At 44.9% G+C, this 24,786-nt stretch overlaps 1 protein-coding gene across 1 annotated transcript in view; it reads left to right on the top strand.

Moving 5' to 3' along the window:
- Positions 1-24,786, top strand: part of LOC126162085 (putative inorganic phosphate cotransporter) — a 217,424-nt gene that overhangs the window by 185 nt on the left and 192,453 nt on the right. The window lies entirely within an intron of this gene.

The raw sequence follows: 24,786 nt of genomic DNA, 5'->3' as shown, positions 1-24,786 counted from the left end.
TACAGAGTGTTCAGAAACAGTCTGAAAAGCTTGTAAAGGGTGTGGCAGGGGAAGTTGTGCTGCGAAGTAATTTTTAAGAATAAAATTCTATGAGTTGCGCCGTTTCCGAGTAATTAAGCGTTGAAATTGGCCAATCAAGTCATTGTACGCACAATTTAAAACATTTGCAAGCGCTAAAATCGCGGTATTGCAGACATCGATGGGTATGTGAGATACCACGTATTGAAATGCTGATTACCATTTAACAAAAATTTGCCTTTTTCGGAAGTGATAAATTTAAGGTAGGTGAGAAAAAGCTACGTTTGTCCGGTTTGAGTAAACCAAACGAAGAACACGTTTGGCGACAGTCTCTCTGGTAGGATGCTAGAATTGGCGCGCACGTCGACCTATACGAGTAGGTTTTGCCGTGGAATGTACAGCTTCAGATTTCTCTAGGTTAATGGCCAGTAGTTACTCTTTGCACTCGGCTCATATTTTGTCAAGTTATGGCTTTAGAATATACTGCTGATAGAATTTCCTCATGGAAAACTCTGAGCTTTCATTTACTATTACTGTTAAGTCATTAATACGTAACATAGGCATTAATGGTCCTATCAAATCGCTGGAGCACACTCAAAATTGCTTCCGTGCTCGACGATAGCTCACCATTTAAGATAGTGTGCTGTATTCTGACTGTCAAGAAGTTTTCATTTTATTTGTAGTTGTAGCTGCTTATCCAAGATGAACATAGTTTGTTCAGCAGTTGAGGAGTTGGTAGCCCTGCGCTAGGCGAGACGCACAAGTATTGTGCTCACGTGCAGATACGTGATTTAGACTGAAATAAAACTTAGTTTAATACCGGTAACTAATTAAATACGAGGTTTTTGTTTTGTAAATAAAAACCGCCTTTTCATTCTGTACTGTAATTTATTTCTTCCAGATGCGTTTCACCTTTTTATTTACTCTAAGATATCTTCAGTGGGATCTAGAACGATACAATTTTGATCGCACTGAAGATGCCTTAGACTAAAACAGGGTGAAACGAGTCTGGGAGAAATAAATTGCAGTGCACTAAGGTGGTTTTTATTTTCAAAGGAAATATTTCTATGCTCGCTGCGGAGGATGGCCACGCAAACAAACTTGTTAAATACGGGCTTTGTTCAAAAAATTCCGGAACATTCGTAATTTCACCCCAATGGTGTGCTGGAGCGAAATGCGGTTGGGATCCCTGCACACACACTTGTGTTTAGTGCGTAATTGCTGGAAGTTCCATTGCTGTACGAGTCGTGTTTTTTAAGTAAGTACCGTTTTGAAATTAAAAAAAGACGTGCTAAGATACCTCAAAAATTTTATTTCTACATGAAAGCCTGTACCTTAATCTACTTTTCTACATAATTTCGGTCAATATTGAGGCACTTGTCATAACGTTGTACCAGTTTTTGAATACCCTCCTCATAGAAGTGTGCCGCCTGACTTGTTAACCACTGCATCACCAATGTTTTGACTTTGTCATCGTCTTGAAGACGCTGACCGCCCAGGTGTTTCTTCAAGTGTAGGAACAGATGGTAGGCACTGGGCGCAAGATCGGGGCTGTACGGAGGATAATCTAGAGTTTCCCATCGAAAAGATGTGATAGATCTTTGGTCTGATTCGCCACATGCGGACGGGCATTGTCTTGCAGCAAAACGATGCCCTTGCTCAACTTCCATGGACTGTTGCTTTGATTCTGGTGTGACGTAGGCCACCCATGTTCCATCGCCCGTAACAATTTGGCTTAAGAAATCATCACCGTCTTTGTGGTACCGCTCAAGGAAAGTCAATGCACTGTCTAAACGTTTGCTTTTGTTCACATCCGTCAACATTTTCGGTACCCAACGTGCGCACAGTTTTCGGCAATTCAAGTGCTCGATCACAATGCCATACGAAACACTACGAGAAACATTAGGAAAGCCATCCCGCAAGGAGTAAATCGTAAAGCGTCTGTTTTCTCTCACCTTATTGTCCACTTCCTGCACAAACTTTCATTAACGACCGAAGGACGCCCACTGGGTTGTTCATCATGCACATTTGTGCGGCCACCTTTGAATGCTCTCACCCACTTTCTTACCATTCCATCACTCATAATGTTTTCTCCGTGAACTTCACAGATGTCACGATGAATATCGATCGCTTTTTGGCCTTTAGCACTAAGAAATCTTATACAGCCCGTACCTGACAGTCGGCGGGACTCACGATTATCAGAGGCATCTTAAACACTCAATACACAACGTAAACCAAAAAGAATCAGACTGTAATGGCGTCAGTGCGTAGATTAAGGTACAGGATTTCATGTAAAAGTAAAATTGAGATATCTTAGCACGTCTTTTTTAAATTTCAAAACGGCACTTACTTAAAAACACGCCTCGTGCGTTTGTTAGTTATTGGTCTGTGCTGTATTGTGTGGGACGTTGTGTCGCACAGTTTGCAAATTTCGAAATGGCAGAGTTAGAGGAGCAGTGCGTCTACATTAAATTTTGCGTAAAACTCAAGAAAACCTTTAGAGGGACACACCAAATGATGCAGAAAGTCTACGGTGATGAGTGCTTAAGCCGTACTCGGTGTTACGAATGATTCACACGGTTTAACAATGGCCAGACGGAAGTTAAAGATGACCCTCGTTCAGGACGCCCTTCGACGTCTACCGACGACGCTCATCTCAGGAACGTCAATGAAATTATACGTGCCAATCGAAGACTGACTCTCCGAGAGATTGCAAAAGAATGTAACGTTTCAGTTGTACCATGTTATGAAATCCTGACACAGGATCTTGAAATGCATCGTGTTGCGCCAAGTTTGCCCCACGGCTCGTGATTCAACACCAAAAGCCCTTCGCCTCGCAGTCTGTGAAGAGATTTTGTATCGTGCAAATGAGAGCGAGATGTTTCTTGAGGGAATCATACATATCTGGTCATAAGACGTGGGCCTACGGTTATGATGTTGAGACCAAGGTTCAGTCTTTACAATGAGTAGGGAAAGGTTCACCAAGACCAAAAAAAGATCGTCTGGTCAAGTCAAATGTCAAAGCCATGCCGATAGTTCTCTTTGACTGTGAAGGATTAGTTCATCATGAATTCGTACCGCAGGGGAAAACTGTTAATCGATGATACTATCGGAACTTGTTGCGAAGCCTGCGAGAAAATTTGAGAAGGAAATGGTCTGAAATGTGGGGAGACAATTCATCCCTGTTGCCGCTTGAATACTGCACAAAAAGCGAAATCACTGCTGCCTCATCTTCCGTACTCTCCGGAACTGGCCCTTGCTTTTTTATTTCAAAATTGGAAACCTCGTTGAAAGGACGAAGATTTCCAACGAATACGAGATAAAAGGAAATCCGTAGACGGCGCTTCTCGCGATCCAGCAAGATGCGTACCAAGATTGCTTCCGGAAATGGAAACGGCATTGCGAGCGGTGTATCAGTTGTGGAGGACAGTATTTCGAAGAAGTAAGTAAATGGTAAGCGTAGAAAAATTTTGTGGACGAAGTTCCGGATGTATTTGGAAGACCTCGCACGTGTATTAGCGTGATTTTCAAGCTTACCTAAAAAAGTTTGACTCTTCTTTTGCGTTATATTCCAGATAAGGCAAAGAGATCATAAAGTAGGGTTATAGGCGTATTTAGTTTACGTTTTAATAGTTCTTTCTTCTTTCCAGTAACTTAAGTACAGCATATCGCTTCATTGTTTTAATTCTCATTTGCGAAATGCAGCGTAAATTTTAATTTGCTGGATCTAGAAACTTTGCACATAACATCTTTTGTTTACATAGAATTGCGAGGTCTGCTTTTCTTAAACGTGTTTTCTTGTTTTTCGGTAATTTAATTGACTTATTCTTACTAAAATACTATGAAATTTCCTGGCAGATTAAAACTGTGTGCCCGACCGAGACTCGAACTCGGGACCTTGTGCCTTTCGCGGAGACGTGTCTCCGCAATATCCTTTCTTTCAGGAGTGCTAGTTCTGCAAGGTTCGCAGGAGAGCTTCTGTAAAGTTTGAAAGGTAGGAGACGAGATACTGGCAGAAGTAAAGCTGTGAGTACGGGGCGTGAGTCGTGCTTCGGTAGCTCAGATGGTAGAGCACTTGCCCGCGAAAGGCAAAGGTCCCGAGTTCGAGTCTCGGTCGGGCACACAGTTTTAATCGGCCAGGAAGTTTCATATCAGCGCACACTCCGCTGCAGAGTGAAAATCTCAATCTAAAATACTATTTTTGCCATGAATGAAAAGTGCCTGACTTGACGTAGAATTGTTAGCTCCGGAGTTTGGTGTGGTGGATGCAGTAATTTTTCCATTTGGGTGACTGTAGTGGCGTGGGAATTTGGGAAGTGAATCAAGACCCATTAGTGGTTCTTAAAGATATGTAGTAGAGAGAGGAAGATAATGGAACAGGTGGGAAAAATTGCTGCTCTACGGGCTTAGTTAGATCAGGCCAGGGAAGATGTGGACAGATTAACGAAGGAGAAGGGTGAAAAGAGGTGGAAAGTGACAACAGGTAACAGAAGTAACAGGCTTAGAACTTCGTCAGACAACTTTGCACCTCTAACTACACTATGTCGGCGAGTGTTGCGCGAACACTTTCTCCACGTACGTGTACACCTTAATTACTCTACCACGCAAACATTGGGGTTACGCTCGTCTGGTGTGAGGGTGTGTTCCTGAGGGGGGGGGGGGCGGGGAGGGGGGGAAGGGGGGGTTCCACTGGGTCCGAACCGTACAATACCCCTGGATTCGGTGCGGTAGGTCGGGTGGACTGCTGTAGCTTGTTGTGGGGTTGTGTATCACTGCGGGCTACGGCAGGGACGAAGCCTGTCCATCGATTCTAGGTCTCCAGTTCCATACAATACTCGTACAATACAATACAATTGTCTACATTGATGAATCAGAGCCATCGAATCCAGTTGACATAATCTACTTCTCTGAACATCGTGTGATCACTGGTTATAGATGTGTTAAGTGTTGCAGGACTTAGGTTAGCTTCTCACTTTCGTTGGGTAGAAACGGAGGTTGGAGGAGTTACCACATTCGTCACGAATTGCCATAAATTTATTAACACAGATATTCATAAATTTTGGCTATAACCGCGTATAGAAGTATGTGGAACAGAAGTAGAAATTGAAAATAAGTCACTCATAATAGTAAATGTATACTGAGTACTAGCAGGTAATTTTAATCTTTTCATAAACTGCTTTGGGCTATGCAACAACACAAAAGAAAGACTTAGTGGTTGCTGGTGATTTAAACGCAGATTTTCTTGAAAATTGTTTCAGTAAGAACTTATTTTAGCGAGTAGCATTGCCAATCAACTTCATTTATACTGTTAACTTTACAACTGCTGTAGCTAAAGGCTCAAAGATGGCCATTGAAAATATATTTATAGATCTCATGAAGAAAATTATATTATAAAACCAGTAATACATAGCCTCTCAGACCATGATATGCAGTTCCTTTTGCTAAATGTTTATACTGATCAGGATATAAAATCTGCTAAATCTGAGTTCATGAGGGTAGTCAGTAAACAAAAAATGAATTGTTTTAGGAAATTCCTCTGAGATGTAATTTGGATTGATGTGTATAATGCTCATAGAATTATTGAGAAATACAACACTTTTATTAATAATGTCATCAGCATACATGAAAACTGTTTTCCCTCAAAACTAAGCCAGATTACACCAAAGCCTATAAAAAAGCTATGGATTACTCAAGGAGTAAAGGTACCCTGTAAGGCAAAAAGGAAACTATATCAATCAGTCAGAAACAGCTCTCTTGTAGATCATTACAATACATACTGCAAAACGTTGAAGATAGTAATCTGGATATCAAAGAAAATTCATGATCAGAAAATGTTAGTCACATCAGATAACAACCGAGCGAGGTGGCGCAGTGGTAGCACACTGGACTCGCATTCGGGAGGACGACGGTTCAATCCCGTCTCCGGCCATCCTGATTTAGGTTTTCCGTGATTTCCCTAAATCGCTTCAGGCAAATGCCGGGATGGTTCCTTTGAAAGGGCACGGCCGATTTCCTTCCCCATTCTTTCCTCACCCGAGCTTGCGCTCCGTCTCTAATGACCTCGTTGTCGACGGGACGTTAAACACTAATATCCTCCTCCTCCTCCTCAGATAACAAAACAAAAACAACATGGGATTTAGAGACGGAAGGGACTGGTAGAACCAGAGATGAAGAGGAGCGCATAGCATTAAGAGTAAACGATACAAAGGTAAGAGATGTGTGCATTGTTGCTGAACTTTTCAATAACCACTGCATAACTGTTACTGAAAAGATGAGTTTGTCAGTTTTAGTAGATGCTGCCTTGGAATATCTCACACCAGTCACTAAAAATAACTACAATAATATGAGTATGACCATCACTAGTACATAGCTCGTGGTCTAGTGGTTAGTGTTGCTACCTCTGGATCACGGGGTCCCAGGTTTAATTTATGGCCGGGTTGAGGATTTTCTCTGCCTGGGGACTGGGTGTGTATGTTGTCCTCATCATTTCATCATCATCGTCATTTGTGACAGTTGCTAGATTGGATTGAGTTAAAAATTGGACTGTGTAAATATTTTGACTTCGTACAGGCGTTAATGACCGCGCAGTTGAGCGCCCCGCAAACCAAACATCATCATCAGCATCATCATCATCATCACCCCCATCATCATCATCACAACACTAGCAGAAGTAATGTCCACCACAAAATCTTTAAAATAAAAAAAATAGTCTAGTGGCTATGATAAAGTATCAACAAAGTTGTGCCTCTGAATTTAGTGACATTTTAAGTTATTTTGTGTAACTAGTCTTTTATCAGTGGCACATTTTCTGAATGGTTGAAATGTGCTGACATTAACCCTTCGTATAGGAAAGGAGATAATGAAATGCCAACAAACTGCTGTCCAGGTTCACTTTTGCCCCCCCCCCCCTCATCATTCTCAAAAATTATAAAAAAATTAATAGGCAGTCATCTTCTTAACCATCTGATTACAAATAAAATATTATCGAAGTTACAATTCGGAATTTTAAAGTGTTTCAGTATCTAGAAGGCTATCTACACACGAAGTGACTTTGTACGTAATTCATTAAACAATAAATTATAGGGTACAGGTATATTTTGTGATTGTCAAAGGCATTTGACTATGTATGAATTAGAATATTACGGTGTAACAGGAAGACATGTACTAAGCTATCATGCATCATCCAACTGGGAACAGTAACATGTGGTGTCATACAAGGTTCTATCTTAGGGCCCTTACTTTTTCTTGGGTATATCGATGACTTTTCATCAGTAATATTACCAGATGCCAAGTTCTTTTTGTTTGAGATGATACAAACACTGCAATACATACAAAATCAAGTATAGCCTTAGAAAGGTCGGCTAAGGAAATTTTCGTGGACATTAATAAAGGGGTCCTAGCCAATTCCGTGTCACTAAACTCTGAAAAAACATACGATATGCAGTTCAGAACTTGTAAAATTTCCTGCCTGAAATGTGACGACAAGCAGATAAGAAAAGACGACAGCGTTAAATTCTTGAAAGTACAGCTTGATAATAAATGTAAGTGGAAGAAGCATACCACAGAAATGCTGAAGCACCTAAACAAATCTCTATTTACTATGCGAATGTTGTCAGATATAGGTGATATAAAAGTAAGAAGGTAGCTTACTATGCTTACTTTCATTCTGTAATGTCATATGGAATTATTTTCTGGCGTAATTCATCGAGCCAAACTGTAGTTTTCTGAGCCCAAAAACGTGCAATACCAATTATTTTGTTGTGAACTCAAGGAAGTCCTGCAGAGGGCTGTTTAAGGAACTGGGGATTCTAAGCACTATGTCCCAGTTTATTGCAGGTGAACAAGACTAACACATGTTAGCCTTGTTTACCAGCTTTGGACTGCCTTAACAACTATGACTTAAAAATGGTCTAACAACTTTTAACATTGTACTTGAAAATGGCATACAAGGCGAAATCCGGATAATACAAAAGATAAATATAATAATACACAGTCAAGTGGCGTTGCCTGACTGTAGCTAAACGCCAACAGTGTCGGTGTAGCTCAGAACACAACAAGCAACATGCTGTCTTGTGTTATCTTGTTGAAATACACTGTGCAGTCATATTTATGGGGCCACCTCTCAAAAGCATGGATAACCATTTTTTGCAGTGCGGACCACTGCGAGATGTGCAGGAAGAGAGTCAGTGGGGCTCTGGATGGTACTGACAGGGATGTGGAGCCATGCCACTCAAGTGCCACAGGAAGCTGTGCTAGGTCTCTCGGTTGATGATCCATGGCGTGAACAGCCTGATCGAGGAGGTCCCACACATTCTCGGTTGGATTTAAATCCTCCGGGAGGGAGGAGGGGGGGTGGGGTTTGGTGGCCAGTGGTTGCAGTAGGTAAGCTCTTCCTCGTGCTCTTCGAACCACGCGCATACACTGTGAGCTGTGTGACATGTTCCTTTGTCCTTGATGTAGGGGTCGACATGGTCCCCAAGGATAGATGCATACGTGTGTTGATCCAGTGTGCCTTCCAGAATGAGGACACCCATGGAATGCCACAGAAACATTCCCCAGACCATAAAGTTCCCTCCTCTTCCCTCCCGACCGACGATTGTTGCAGGGTATTTACTTTCAAACATTTCACGCCGTTGGAGCACTAAACGTGATTCGTGTCAAAAGGTCACCTGTCGCCACTCAATGGATGTCCAACTGCAATATTCCAGCCTTCGTCGCAATGAGCAGCAGACAGCATATGCAACAATGTTCGCTGAGTGGTCATTGAGGAGACGCTGCTGGTAGCCCCTTGGTTCGTCCAGATGGTCAGTTGCTCAACACTTACATATCTGTTGGCCTGTACACATCTCAACAACCGTCATCCTCTCCTACCGTCTAAGACCCATGGTGTACAACAACTACCAAGGCGCTGCGTTTGGATAACGCCATTTTGCTCAGCTTGGTGTACTTTAACCATGGAGCCACGTGAACAGTTTACAAACTTAACCTTTTCGAAAATGTTTCCATCCTTGTCCCGAAAGGCAATGATCAGTCCTCAAGGACTTTAGACAAATCGGTCAGTTTCCATATTATGGCAGCTGCACTGGTTTTAGCATCCCACACACACACACACACACACACACACACTTTATACTGCTGGTCCTGCCATGTGCCATCTGTGATTGGTTATCGCATGCTGACGTTGAACATATGCAGTGGCTGCATTAATGTGACTGGACCATGTATAGCGTCACATAGACGTTGAAAGATAACGTGATGGCAACATCGAAGATAGGGCACAGCCACTGGCCTGAATGCGTCCGAAATATAACGGCTGCTGTCCATATTACCGGCTAAGGTCATCGTCTCATATGCACTTGATACCACATACCATGGTGCCAGCTAATGAGACTTTATGACAAGTACGAAAGCAGTCTGGTAACGTTCGTCTGTTCATTTTGGTCGTCGGGCGCCTTTTTCTGCTGTCACATCAAGGGAAGCCACGACATCGGTCGCCGTGTTGACAGTCTCTGGTGCTGCAGAATTCGTCGCACTCTCATTGAGCATACTTGTCTCCCTGCAAACAAGCCCATACCCTGACTCAGGGAATGTGCCCACAGTAGTACGATCCTATAGCGCTGGGCAAACAGTTTGGCCTCTAATGTTGTCGAACCGTTGAGATACTGCCTGATCGTTGAGTATGGGCCTCCTCAACCCATCGTTTCCAAATTTGCATTTCAGTCTAAGGATCCCGACCAACATGAGCAGTAATACTGTGAAACGATAGATCGCAGTATCGATAGGCTGTGATCATGGCCGCTGTCGGATTCTGACACGTGCGCATACAGGTTTATCCTTCTTATTCAAGGCGGAACACGAGCTTCTCACCAACAACATTCAGTTTCTGAATGAGAAACCCAATCCGTAATCTTTTCTTATATGCAAAATGTAGCTGGCGTCATGTTTGTGCGATTGTCCTGAAATGCTATCGTTTTGCATATCCATACTAGCCAATTTTACGTTTGTTGGATGCTGTTTTCATGATGCTGCAGTTTTAATGACCAGCAGTGTACGTTTCTGACTTGTTGAAAGTGTGTGTCAGACCAGAACTCGATCACAATAATGTCTCTGTTGATGGTTAGTTGAACTAAGTCAGTAGTTGGATGGCTCAATTGGCAGACCATTTGTCACGCACAGAGGCTAGTGAAAGCACTGTTTGGAGTCAGCTCGGCTGGATTTGGTATTTTGTAGACTTGAACCCGCTTTTTGGATCGAGCAAGTGAGCACAGTTGTTAAGGCATTAGAATTGCATTCAGGAGGTCTGGGTTTCACTCCCTCATTCGACCATCCATATTAAGGTACGCCATTGTTTCCCAAAAGCAGTTAAGGCCAATGTTTGAACGCACTGAAACTACTTCAGTTTCAGGTAATGTAAGGCACTATATTCAGTACTGTAGTGATTGTCAAGGGTACAAATAACGAAACAACTGCTAATGCATGTGTGTGTGTCAGGTTTAGTAATAAGCTGCTACAGCGTCTCAGATGAGAATATAATGTCTGTCAAAAAAATGAACCTCCCGGAATGGGACGGGGTAACGAAATGAAATATCACGGGTTGAGAGGGCATGTTTTGTTGTTTCGGTGGCGACAAAGTCTAGCCAAATTTTCTACAAAATTGACAATGTGAGTCCACTTATCAGTATGATGTTGCACCCCCTGGGACATATATGCATTTTTGGGAAAGGTGGCAGACGTGTCATAAAGCCATTATATCCTCCCCTGTTGCAAAATGGCCCCCAACTGTTGAAACTGGTACTTCATATCCAGAATACTGGCACCAGAACGGTTTTGATGTTCAAGCTGGCCCCACACATGTTCTATCACGGACGGACATGGGGATGTTGCTGGCCCTGGGAGTACTTTCTCATCAAATAGGCAGTCCGTAGAGACTTGAGCCATTTGTGGATGAGAAATGTCATTTTGAAAAATGGCAACGCAATACTGTCTCACGTGAGCTAACACATGAGGATGCATGAAGTCCTTGACAAGCGTTTTGCCGTCAGAGTTCTCTCAATCGCTACCAGCCGTGACTTGAAGTCATACACGATGGTTCCTCTCGCCCGAGCAAGGAACAATGCGTCATTGGGCTGTGGGCTGTGCGAAGACGAGTAAGGAGGACCTCATTCCGTCTTCGTGGCTGAAAGGAAGCACACCATGGACGCGTGGTGGGCTTTGCTAGACGCAGCTTGTTATCAGTCACTTCCAGCCACTCGTCTTCCCATCGACACATGACTCTGTACCTCACCTCAACAGCGAGGTGTTGCATGCAACGGAATAGCACAATGAAATAACTGAGGTGCGGTCCACACCTCCTGGGCTGCTACATCCGGCCTTGTGTATCCTGCAAAACCCATGTGCCGTGGTATCCAGTAGAAAGACGTCTCCTTCCCCAGGAGTTGTAGCTGGAGGATAACGCCCAGGGTATCTACATCTACATCTACATGATTACTCTGCAATTCACATTTAAGTGCTTGACAGAGGGTTCATCGAACCACAATCATACTATCTCCCTACCATTCCACTCCCGAACAGCGCGCGGGAAAAACGAACACCTAAACCTTTCTGTTCGAGTTCTGATTTCTCTTATTTATTTTGATGATCATTCCTACCTATGTAGGTTGGGCTCAACAAAATATTTTCGCATTCGGAAGAGAAAGTTGGTGACTGAAATTTCGTAAATAGATCTCGCCGCGACGAAAACCGTCTTTGCGTTAATGACTTCCATCCCAACTCGCATATCATATCTGCCACACTCTCTCCCCTATTACGTGATAATACAAAACGAGCTGCCCTTTTTTGCATCCTTTCGATGTCCTCCGTCAATCCCACCTGGTAGGGATCCCACACCGCGCAGCAATATTCTAACAGAGGACGAACGTGTGTCGTGTAAGCTGTCTCTTTAGTGGACTTGTTGCATCTTGTAAGTGTCCTGCCAATGAAACGCAACCTTTGGCTCCCCTTCCCCACAATATTATCTATGTGGTCTTTCCAACTGAAGTTGTTCGTAATATTTACACCCAGGTACTTAGTTGAATTGCTAGCCTTGAGATTTGTACTATTTATCGAGTAATCGAATTCCAACGGATTTCTTTTGGAACTCATGTGGATCACCTCACTCTTTTCGTTATTTAGCGTCAACTGCCATCTGCCACACCATACAGCAATCTCTTCTAAATCGCTTTGCAACTGATACTGGTCTTCGGATGACCTTACTAGACGGTAAATTACAGCATCATCTGCGCACAACCTAAGAGAACTGCTCAGATTGTCACCCAGGTCATTTATATAGATCAGGAACAGCAGAGGTCCCAGGACGCTTCCCTGGGGAACACCTGATATCACTTCAGTTTTACTCGATGATTTGCCATCTATTACTACGAACTGCGACCTTCCTGACAGGAAATCACGAATCCAGTCGCACAACTGAGACGATAGCCCATAGGCCCACAGATTGATTAGAAGTCCCTTGTGAGGAACGGTGTCAAAAGCTTTCCGGAAATCTAGAAATACGGAATCAACTTGAGATCCCCTGTCGATAGCGGCCATTACTTCGTGCGAATAAAGAGCTAGCTGCGTTGCACAAGAACGATGTTTTCTGGAACCATGCTGATTACGTATCAATAGATCGTTCCCTTCGAGGTGATTCATAATGTTTGAATACAGTATATGCTCCAAAACCCTACTGCAAACCGACGTCAATGATATAGGTCTGTAGTTCGATGGATTACTCCTACTACCCTTCTTAAACACTGCCGGCCGCGGTGGTCTAGCGGTTCTGGCGCTGCACTCCGGAACCGCGGGACTGCTACGGTCGCAGGTTCGAATCCTGCCTCGGGCATGGGTGTGTGTGATGTCCTTAAGGTTAGTTAGGTTTAAGTAGTTCTAAGTTCTAGGGGACTTATGACCTTAGATGTTGAGTCCCATAGTGCTCAGAGCCATTTGAACCATTTCTTAAACATTGGTGCGACCTGCGCAATTTTCCAGTCTGCAGGTACAGATCTATCGGTGAGCGAGCGGTTGTATATGATTACTAAGTAGGGAGCTATTGTATCAGCGTAATCTGAAAGGAACCTAATCGGTATACAATCTGGACCTGAAGACTTGCCCGTATCAAGCGATTTGAGTTGCTTCGCAACCCCTAAGGTATCTACTTCTAAGAAACTCATGCTAGCAGCTGTTCGTGTTTCAAATTCTTGAGTATTCCATTCGTCTTCCCTGGTGAAGGAATTTCGGAAAACTGCGTTCAATAACTCCGCTTTAGCGGCATAGTCGTCGGCAACAGTACCATCGGCAGTGCGCAGCGAAGGTATTGACTGCGTCTTGCCGCTTGTGTACTTTACATACGACCAGAATTTCTTCGGATTTTCTACCAAATTTCGAGACAATGTTTCGTTGTGGAGCCTATTAAAAGCATCTCGCATTAAAGTCCGTGCCAAATTTCGTGCGTCTGTAAATTTTAGCCAATCTTCGGGATTTCGCGTTCTTCTGAACTTAGCATGCTTTTTCCGTTGCCTCTGCAACAGCGTTCGGACCTGTTTTGTGTACCATGGGGGATCAATTCCATCTCTTACCAATTTATGAGGTATGAATCTCTCAATTGCTGTTGCTATTATATCTTTGAATTTGAACCACATCTCGTCTACATTTTCATAGTCAGTTCGGAAGGAATGGAGATTGTCTCTTAGGAAGGCTTCTAGTGACACTTTATCCGCTTTTTTAAATAAAATTATTTTGCGTTTGTTGAGCCTAGCTATAACGACCTTGTGATCACTAATCCCTGTATTAGTCATCATGCTCTCTATTAGCTCTGGATTGTTTGTGGCTAAGAGGTCATGTGTGTTTTCGCAACTATTTACAATTCGCGTGGGTTCGTGGACTAACTGCTCGAAATAATTTTCGGAGAAAGCATTTAGGACAATCTCGGAAGATGTTTTCTGCCTACCACCGGTTTTGAACAAGTATTTTTGCCAACATATCGAGGGAAGGTTGAAGTCCCCACCAACTATAACCGTATGAGTGTGGTATTTATTTGTTACGAGACTCAAATTTTCTCTGAACTGTTCAGCAACTATATCGTCGGATTCTGGGGGTAGGTAGAAGGAGCCAATTATTAACTTAGTTCGGCTGTTAAGCATAACCTCCACCCATACCAATTCGCACGGAGTATCTACTTCGACTTCACTACAAGATAAATGACTACTGATAGACACAAACACTCCACCACCAATTCTGCCTAATCTGTCTTTGCTGAACACCGTCTGAGACTTCGTAAAAATATCTGCAGAACTTATTTCAGGCTTTAGACAGCTTTCTGTACCTATAACGATTTCAGCTTCTGTGCTTTCTATTAGCGCTTGAAACTCAGGGACTTTCCCAGCACAACTACAACAGTTTACAACTACAATTCCGACTGTTCCTTGATCCAAGCACGTCCTGTATTTGCCATGCACCCTTTGAGATTGCAGCCCACCCCATACTTTCCTGAGGCCTTCTAACCCAAAAAAACCGCCCAGTCCACGCCACACAGCCTCCGCTACCAGTGTAGCCGCCAGCTGAGTGCAGTGAACTCCTGAACTATTCAGCGGAACCTGAAACCCCACCACCCTATGGCGCAAGTCAAGGAATCTGCAGCCAACACGGTCGCACAACTGTCTGAGCCTCTGATCCAGACCCTCCACCCGGCTCTGCACCAAAGGTCCGCAGTCAGTTCTGTCAACGGTGCTGCAGATGGTGAGCTCTGCCTTCATCTCGTAAGCAAGACCTGCAGCCTTCACCAAATCAGATAGCCGCTGGAATCCAGAGAGAATTTCCTCAGATCCAAAGCGACACACGTCATTAGTGCCGACATGCGCCACCATCTGCAGCTGGCTGCACCCTGTGCTCTTCATGGCATCCGTAAGGACCCTTTCCACATCAGGAATGACTCCACCCGGAATGCACACGGAGTGCACACAGGATTTCTTCCCCTCCTTAGCCGCCATATCCCTAAGGGGCCCCATTACGCGCCTGACATTGGAGCTCCCAACTACCAATAAGCCCACCCTCTGCGATTTCCCAGACCTTGAAGGCTGAGAATCATCCTCTGAAAGAGGGCAGGCTGCTGCATCTGGCTCAGCCAGAGACAGCACCTGAAACCTGTTTGTCAGACGCACCGGGGAGGCTTTCTGATCAGCCTCCGGGGACGTCTTTCGCTGCCTGCCACGGCTTGGATCGACCTCCCAGTCAACCACAGGCGAGGGATCAGCCCCACTGTGGGCAGCAACCGGGGCAACCACAGCGACAGACCGATCTGGGGACAGACGGGACGAGGTTGACATCCTCGTGATACCCAAGTCCGGCTTCCCACAGTGGTGCCCATTGCAACAGCCTCAAGCTGCGCAACCGAAGTCAGCGCCGCCTGCAGCTGTGAGCGAAGGAATGCCAACTCAGCCCTCATCCGAACAAAGCAATCACAGTCCCTGCCCATTCTAATCGCTGGTGAACAACAGTTACTGAAACACGAGTCTGTGCCTAGATAACACAAGGCAAACACGCAAAGAATGTGTGAACTAATGTGTACAAATGCCTAACGAGTGTGCTACAATCTGCCTGAATTTACGATTAAAGTATCTAAAACTCGAAATTACACCTCCTATACGAAACTATGTAACAAATAAGTGAGCTAGGAGTATACGACTTGCTGCTGGCAGCTGCTTATCCAACGGCGGCAGGGAGCACACTGGCTGTGACCAACCGACACTGTCCATTCAAAACAAAAACAGAAGACAAACGACTACGCGAATTTAGACTATTCAGGTACTAAAGCGCGATGCTACAACTCTCAAATACTATAATACGAACGAAATTTATGAATTAAACAATGCAAGTACCCAAAAACACGCAAAGAAATTAAGAATTAAACTATGTAACAAATAAGGGAGCTAAAAGTATACGACTTGCTGCTGGCAGCTGCTTATCCAACGGCGGCAGGAAGCACACTCTGGACTATTTTATCTTCCGGGTACAAACGTTGTAGAGAGTGAAGGATACTCAGAGCAACGGAACAGACAAGGAATTTAGCAGTCGAAGTACGTATCGTCTGTCACTACAGTAAAGTCTCGAGGGAGTCAGACCTTGAGGACACGATCAAGGAAAACAACAGAGCAACCAACAGAGTCCCCCCTGTTTCGACCCATCCAGAAAGACAGCTGTAAAATCGTGGTGCTCATTTCAAATGGTTCAAATGGATCTCAGCACTATGGGACTTAACATCTGAGGTCATGAGTCCTCTAGACTTAGAACTACTTAAACCTAACTAACCTAAGGACATCGCACACATGTGCGCTTCAGTCCGGAACCGCGCTGCTGCTACGGTCGCAGATTCGAATCCTGCCTCGGGCACGGATGTGTGTGATGTCCTTAGGTTTAAGTAGTTCTAAGTTTAGGGGACTGATGACCTCAGTGTTTAGTCCCATAGTGATCAGAGTGATTTGAACTGAGGCTTTAAAACTGAGAGTAGTGTTCTTCATATGCAACTCAGTTAAATTAAAAATACGACGAGAACGATTAAAATAAACACACACACAATTATCCGCAGAAAATTGAGAACCCGTCTTAACAGCCCACTCCTCTAATCCCGCACTTTAAGCTGTAAGTGACGAGTCGCTGTTGCAACACTGGAGCAGGAACAAAAAACTGCAAAATGATTCACAAATAAGGAGCACTGTACAGGACTCCTTATCGTAGAAGTGATATTGTTTATGGCTAAGGCAAAGAGGGTAACACATAAAACATTGCCCTGAGGAACACCATTCTGCTACTCAAAACAGTCAGACAGCACGTCACCAACTCGGGTTCTAAAGAAGCGCTTAGACAGGAAGAACCGTTTGAAGATGGCGAGGTGGCCACGAAAGCTCCATTGGTGGAGTTACTCGAGAATACTGTATCTCCAAGTAGTGTCGTATACCTTGTTAATATCAAAGAACATACCGAGACAGTGATGTTTACGTAGAAAAGCCTGCCGAATAGCTGCCCCTAGTAGGGTCAAGTTGTTGACAGCGGTCCGAAATCTCCGGAATTTACACTGAGAGCGGCTGAGGAGTTGGCTGGTCTCCAACAACCTCACCAGACGACGGTTAACCATTCGCTCTGGGGTCTTTTCTACATAGCTCGTTGAGGCGACGCTCAGGTAACTACTGAGACATGTGCGGTCCTTTCCTGGTTTGGAGAGAGTTATCAGAATTGCCTCTCTCTACGAGCTGGGAAAGTTGCCTGTCTGCCATATAAGATTAAAACATTCAAGGAGGGTTTCCGTTGACGCTGCTGGCAAATATCGAAGCATGGATTACTGGATTTGGTAGTGACTGGGCAGCATCACGAGTCTCAGTGCCAGCTCCAGTTCGCACATGGAGAAAGGTCAGTTGTAAGACTCAGAATTGTGGAATTTGAAGTCCAACTTGCCCCTCTGTGCAGTCGCACCATGGCGGTGAAATGCCGGATCCTGGCTGTCATCGGCAGCAGTCGGCACAAAATGCTCTGCCACCGTCTGAGCGGTGTTTCTGGGCGTTGTTTGGATACACCACATTTCAACACTACTGCTATTGGTAGACGAAAGTGTTTACAAGAAATCCTCTGGGTGGTTTCCCATACTTTTGTAGAACAGGTGGAGCTGTTGATGGATCCGGGAACACTTGCCATAACCGTTTCGTGCTCTACTTAATTACGCGTCGAGCCTTGGCTCTCGTGACTCGAAAGGCTGTCAGATTGTCTACTGTTGGGCAGCATTTAAACCGTCGAATAGCTGCACGCCTGTCTCAGATTGCTGCACAGCACTCATCTGTCTACCGAGGTACAGGTCGCCTCCTAAGAATCTGAAGATTTTGGGTCGATCGTGGGCTGAGATGGATGGTCAGGGTGGGCAAGCCAGTTCTTCCTGAGAAATGGAAAAATCCGTGTACGAGTCCCAATTGATGTATTTCAGTGCCCACTAGCAGGTAATGGCATCGTTTCTTTCGGATCATAATCATGTAAGGCTGCAGGATAAAAATGGTGTAAAGAACACTAACCACATAGATCTAATCATGTACATACCCTCCATTGGCGTGTACACGTACACAATTACTTTGACATCTGACAATGTATTCTGGGTGCTCCACTTTTTTGTCAGGCACTATATTAAAGTAGCTGCTGTTATCCACTCAGTTTCTTAGAATTGGTTACTCCTGGAATTTCTGCATTATGGTTTAGGGTTCTTCTTTACTGGTCATCTCATTCCTCACACCTGGGACGAGGGAGGGGATGTAGGTGCGAGCTGGAGGCACCCATACTGCTGTTCTTCAGCCTAATGGTCTTAAAAAAATGGACAACAATATTTTATAATTAAAATGGATAACACTGTAGGATTAAAATACAATACATTATTATTAATTTTGATGGAATTATCACAAAAATGCAGATGATGATGGTGTATCAGATGCTGTGATGTAGATGACGATGCTTTTTCTGGCAATCACGTCCCCAAAGAGTCGTAAGGGTAAAAAGTGAGACCGGATGGGCGAGAGGCAATATGTCTGAGAGGGGGAATGGATTGGAACATGTCTGATCGCTAAGTTGGGGCTCGCCGGGGTAGCCGAGCGGTTCTAGGCGCTACAGTCTGGAACCATGCGGCCGCTATGGTCGCAGGTTCGAATCGTGCCTCGGGCATGGATGTGTGTGATGTCTTTAGGTTAGTTAGGTATAAGTAGTTCTAAGTTCTAGGGGGCTGATAACCTCAGAAGTTAAGTCCCATAGTGCTCAGAGCCATTTGCACCATTGCTAAGTTGGGGCTGCAACAATGTGGAACAAGGTTCTGATTGTGGTCAGGAGAGACATTCTTGCCTTTATCCGAAGAGAGGATACTGGGGCTAGGAATGAGCAAAATGGTTAAACGTGAGCGCGTATTTCCGAGTTATGGACAGGTAGTCTGCTGAGGTTGGGATGAAATATGGAGACAGGCGGTGTCAGGTATACGTTACTACAGGTAGTACAACAGATTTTTACTCGTCAGCCTTACGGGATGTGCAGCATTCGTGAAAATGTTCGAAGAACTGAGGAGGTGGTGGAGGATAAGTGTGGGACAGGGAAGATGGGTACAGAGATTAGGCAAAATGGATGGCATTGTAGAATTTGTACTAAGTGGTAATCTGTTGGTGGTGTTGAATTCCAAGCTGTGTTGGCCAAGGTTCTTGAGGCGTGAGCACTAATTAGGAGTGCCAACTGGAGTAATCACAGTTTAAAGTTCGTTTCAGTGTGTTGGGTTCAATGTTTTCAATTATTCTGCTCGAAGTAGGCAACAACTAGCATTTAACTCAAACTCCTAACTTACTTTAGTATTTATAAGAGCTAAATTGACTGTAGAAATGGGTCAACTTGAGCTCTCGATACCTCCCATCGACACTGTTACGAGGTGACATCATTCGTTAACGAACTGACCGTGGGTATGTGATAAAGAACTAACCATGGGATCTGACCATGGAACTTACATTCTTAATTGCTCACAGATAAAACATTATCTTTGGTTGTCCTACTGACGAATGATTACAATTTTCGTGAACTTTGAATTATTTATGAACAAATTTTCCTTTCGAATACAAAATATTTATCCTATGAGAGATCTAGTCTGAATTTGTGTGTTATAGTGATGTAACATATCAATGTTTTGTTTTATTTGTTTGTTTTACTCCTTTGTTTCAGTATTTTGTTTCACTGATCCTTGACCTCGAGCAGTATTTTTGCAAAATGTATCCGTCCGTAATATTTAATAGTCTAACGTTGTGGCGGGATATGAAAAGTTAGGAGTAGACTATTACATTTTAGTAAAAGTGTAAGTGTAATCGGAGAATATTGTAGATGTCATGTACGTCGTGTTCACATTCGTTTGACGAAGATTTTGTCTGAACAGCCATCCGACAGTTACATGTGGAGGTGTCGTCGTGATAATTTCTGGCAGTCAGTCAGGCACGGTTGAGTAATAAAGACTCAGTCTCTCTCTTAAAGTGGAGTTAACTTGCTATTTTTCTTACGTGTCCACTGTAAGATACACCATGCACTAAACCGGTGATTATGAACGAACGATAATAGATTTATTTTATTTCTGTGGGGATGTGTGCAGTGAATTTATTAAATATATGGGGGTGGGGGCTGGTGGCAGTGGAGGCGTCGTGTGATAGTGGAAACTGATGGATCACGTTTTGAATAAGGGACGGAGAAGGCATGATGTTGTGGGTCTTTGTGTTTGGGAGGCTGTTATTTCGGGTAGAGATTCTTCGAATGTTGTATTTGGATGGTGGAAAATCTTGCTAAGCGGGTTTCGGTTCCACATATAGAAGAATGTGTTCCGAGGCTGTACGATGCTTAGCAGATAAATAGTTGTTAGTAAATGGTTCAAATGGCTCTAAGCACTGTGGGACTAAACATCTGAGGTCATCAGTCCCCTAGACTTAGAACTACTTAAACCTAACTAACCTAAGGACATCACACACATCCATGCCCGAGGCAGGATTCGAACCTGCGACCGTAGCAGCCGCGTGGTTCCGGACTGAAGCGCCTAGAACCGGTCGGTCACCGCGGCCGGCAGTTGTTAGCATCTCACTTGTGAATTGATCTAGCTCCAGTAAGGTGGACGTAGAGGAGAATTACGTGCCTAGTAAGTGGACTAAGGACGTAATAGACCCACTATGTTTGATAACGAGATTCGGAAAACGCTAAGGAAGCCAGAGCTGTTGCACTCTCGATTCAAAAGAGAACGTACAAACGACAACAAGCAAAGGTTAGTAGAGATTCGTGCGTATGTGAAAAGATCTATACGCGAAGCATACAACTGCTCCCACAGTGATAACTTTGCAAAAGACCTGGCAGAGAAACCGAGAAAATTCGGGTGCTATGTTAAATCGCTACATGGGTCTAAAGCTTCCATCAAATGGTTCAAATGGCTCTGAGCACTATGGGACTTAACATCTATGGTCATCAGTCCCCTAGAACTTAGAACTACTTAAACCTAACTAACCTAAGGACATCACACAACACCCAGTCATCACGAGGCAGAGAAAAAAGCTTCCATCCAGTCACTAGTTTACCAGTCCGGTGTGGCAGTAGAAGACAGCAAAACGACAGCCGAAGTTTTAAATTTCAGTTTCAAGAAATCGTTCGCGCAGGAGAATCGTACAAACATACCGTCGTTAGACCATGGAACAGACTCCAGTATGGACCACGTAGTATTAGGGATCCCTGACGTAGGGAAACAGCTGAAAACAAATAAGTAACAAGATCTGTATGGTATCGCCTTTCGGTTTTTGAAAGAGTCCTCTACTGCCTTGGCCCCTTACCTAGCTTTTATTTATCGTAACTCTCGCCCAACACGATGGCTCAAGCTGCTGCTAAAAAGCGAAGATGATTCCTGGATATAAGAAGGGTAAAAGAACGGAACCGCAAATTTCAGAATCAACATCCCTAACATCGGTTTGCTGCAGAATCCATTAGCATATTCCCAGTTCAAATATATTTAATTTTTCAGAGAGAGAGAAGTTTATGAGCACGAATCACCAGGGTTTTAGTAAGCGTCGCTCGTGCGAAACTCAGCTTGTCCTTTTCTCACATGATATACTGCGAACTCTTTATGAAGAGCAACGGGCAGATTCCGTATTTCTAGACTTCCGGAAAGCATTTAAGACGGAGCCCCACTGCAGGCTGTAAACGAATGTACGAGCATGTGGAATAAGTTCAGAGACATGTGAGTGGTTTGAAGACTTCTTAAGTTATAAAAGCCAGTACATTCCTCGACGGCGAGAGTTCAGCAGAGACAAAGGAATCGCCTGGAGTGTCACAGGGAACTGAGATAGAACCGCTATTATTTTCAATATACATAAATGATTCGGTGGGTAGGTTGGGAAGCAATCTACGGTCGTTTGCTGATGATGTGATGTACGGTGAGGCGTCAAAGTTGAGTGACTGTAGGAGGATAGAAGATGACTTTAGACAAAATTTCTGGTTTGTGTGACGAATGGCAGCTAGCTATAAATGCAGAAAAATGTAAGCTGATGCATGCGAGTAGGAGCAAACCCGTAATGTTCTGATACAGCATTAGTAGTGTCCCGAGCTTGACACAATCATGTCGTTTAAATATCTAGGCGTAACGCTGCAAAGCGATATGAAATGGAATGAACATGTGAGGGTTGAGGTAGGGAAGGCGAATGGTCGACTTTGTTGTATTGGGAGAATTTTGGGAAAGAGTGGTTACTCTGTAAAGGAGACCGCATATAGGACGCTATTGTAAACTAATCTTGAGTATTGTTCGAGTGTCTGGGGTCCGTACAATGTTGGATTACAGGAGGACTTTGACGCAATTCAGAAGCTAGCTGCTGATATGTGTTACTGGTAGGTTTGAACAACACGCAAGTGTTACAGAGATGGTTCGGGAACTCAAATGGGAATTTCAGAAGGGAAGGCGACCTTCTTTTCCAGACACACTGTTGAGCAAATTTAGAGAACCTGCATTTGAAGCTGCATACAGAACGATTCTACTGCCTTCAAACTACACTCCTGGAAATGGAAAAAAGAACACATTGACACCGGTGTGTCAGACCCACCATACTTGCTCCGGACACTGCGAGAGGGCTGTACAAGCAATGATCAGACGCACGGCACAGCGGACACACCAGGAACCGCGGTGTTGGCCGTCGAATGGCGCTAGCTGCGCAGCATTTGTGCACCGCCGCCGTCAGTGTCAGCCAGTTTGCTGTGGCATACGGAGCTCCATCGCAGTCTTTAACACTGGTAGCATGCCGCGACAGCGTGGACGTGAACCGTATGTGCAGTTGACGGACCTTGAGCGAGGGCGTATAGTGGGCATGCGGGAGGCCGGGTGGACGTACCGCCGAATTGCTCAACACGTGGGGCGTGAGGTCTCCACAGTACATCGATGTTGTCGCCAGTGGTCGGCGGAAGGTGCACGTGCCCGTCGACCTGGGACCGGACCGTAGCGACGCACGGATGCACGCCAAGACCGTAGGATCCTACGCAGTGCCGTAGGGGACCGCACCGCCACTTCCCAGCAAATTAGGGACACTGTTGCTCCTGGGGTATAGGTGAGGACCATTCGCAACCGTCTCCATGAAGCTGGGCTACGGTCCCGCACACCGTTAGGCCGTCTTCCGCTCACGCCCCAACATCGTGCAGCCCGCCTCCAGTGGTGTCGCGACAGGCGTGAATGGAGGGACGAATGGAGACGTGTCGTCTTCAGCGATGAGAGTCGCTTCTGCCTTGGTGCCAATGATGGTCGTATGCATGTTTGGCGCCGTGCAGGTGAGCGCCACAATCAGGACTGCATACGACCGAGGCACACAGGGCCAACACCCGGCATCATGGTGTGGGGAGCGATCTCCTACACTGGCCGTACACCACTGGTGATCGTCGAGGGGACACTGAATAGTGCACGGTACATCCAAACCTTCATCGAACCCATCGTTCTACCATTCCTAGACCGGCAAGGGAACTTGCTGTTCCAACAGGATAATGCACGTCCGCATGTATCCCGTGCCACCCAACGTGCTCTAGTAGGTGTAAGTCAACTACCCTGGCCAGCAAGATCTCCGGATCTGTCCCCCATTGAGCATGTTTGGGACTGGATGAAGCGTCGTCTCACGCGGTCTGCACGTCCAGCACGAACGCTGGTCCAACTGAGGCGCCAGGTGGAAATGGCATGGCAAGCCGTTCCACAGGACTACATCGAGCATCTCTACGATCGTCTCCATGGGAGAATAGCAGCCTGCATTGCTGCGAAAGGTGGATATACACTGTACTAGTGCCGACATTGTGCATGCTCTGTTGCCTGTGTCTATGTGCCTGAGGTTCTATCAGTGTGATCATGTGATGTATCTGACCCCAGGAATGTGTCAATGAAGTTTCCCCTTCCTGGGACAATGAATTCACGGTGTTCTTATTTCAATTTCCAGGAGTGTACATTGTGCGTAAGAACCGCGAAGATAAGAGACGAGAAATCAGCGCTCATGCATAGGCATACAGACAGTTGCTTATCCGTCGTTCTACTTTCAAGTGGAACAGGAAAGGGAATAACCAATAGTGGTATGGGGTACGCTCCGCTACTCGCCGTACATTGTATTGCAGACTATTGATGTACACTCATGCTCATAAATTAAGGATAATTGCAGAATGTGGTGCCACACAACGTGGCACTACACAAAACTGGCGCTAATAGCATGGGCACATAGGGAACACATCTGTAAGTCCACGGTATTGGTGATAAGTTGAGAAAACCGTCCCGAAACACATATGCTATAAAACGCCACTGTTTCCTGCGCATGTACACCGACATCAATATGGGATATGATCAGCATGACATACACAGGCCGCACAACGGATTGGCATACACTGGATCAGGTGGTCAAGCAGATGCTGGGAATAGCCTCCCATTCTTGCACCAGTGCTTGTCGGAGCTCCTGAAGTGTCGTAGGGGCTTGACGACGTGCAGCGATCGATGGGGTTTAGGTCTGGAGAACAGGCAGACCACTCCATCCGCCTGATATCTTGTACGTACTCCTCCACGAAGGCAGCTCGGTGGGTCCGTGCGTTATCATCCACCAGGAGGAAAGTGGGACCCACTGCACCCCTGAAAAGGCGGACATACTGTTGCAAAATGACGTCACGTTGCACCTGACCTGTTACAGTACCCCTGTCAAAGACATGCAGGGGTGAACG

Source organism: Schistocerca cancellata, chromosome 2 (assembly GCF_023864275.1).
Source record: "Schistocerca cancellata isolate TAMUIC-IGC-003103 chromosome 2, iqSchCanc2.1, whole genome shotgun sequence".
NCBI lineage: Eukaryota > Metazoa > Arthropoda > Insecta > Orthoptera > Acrididae > Schistocerca > Schistocerca cancellata.
The sequence above is the reverse complement of the archived record's forward strand: the minus strand, read 5'-3'. Positions and strand labels throughout refer to the sequence as shown.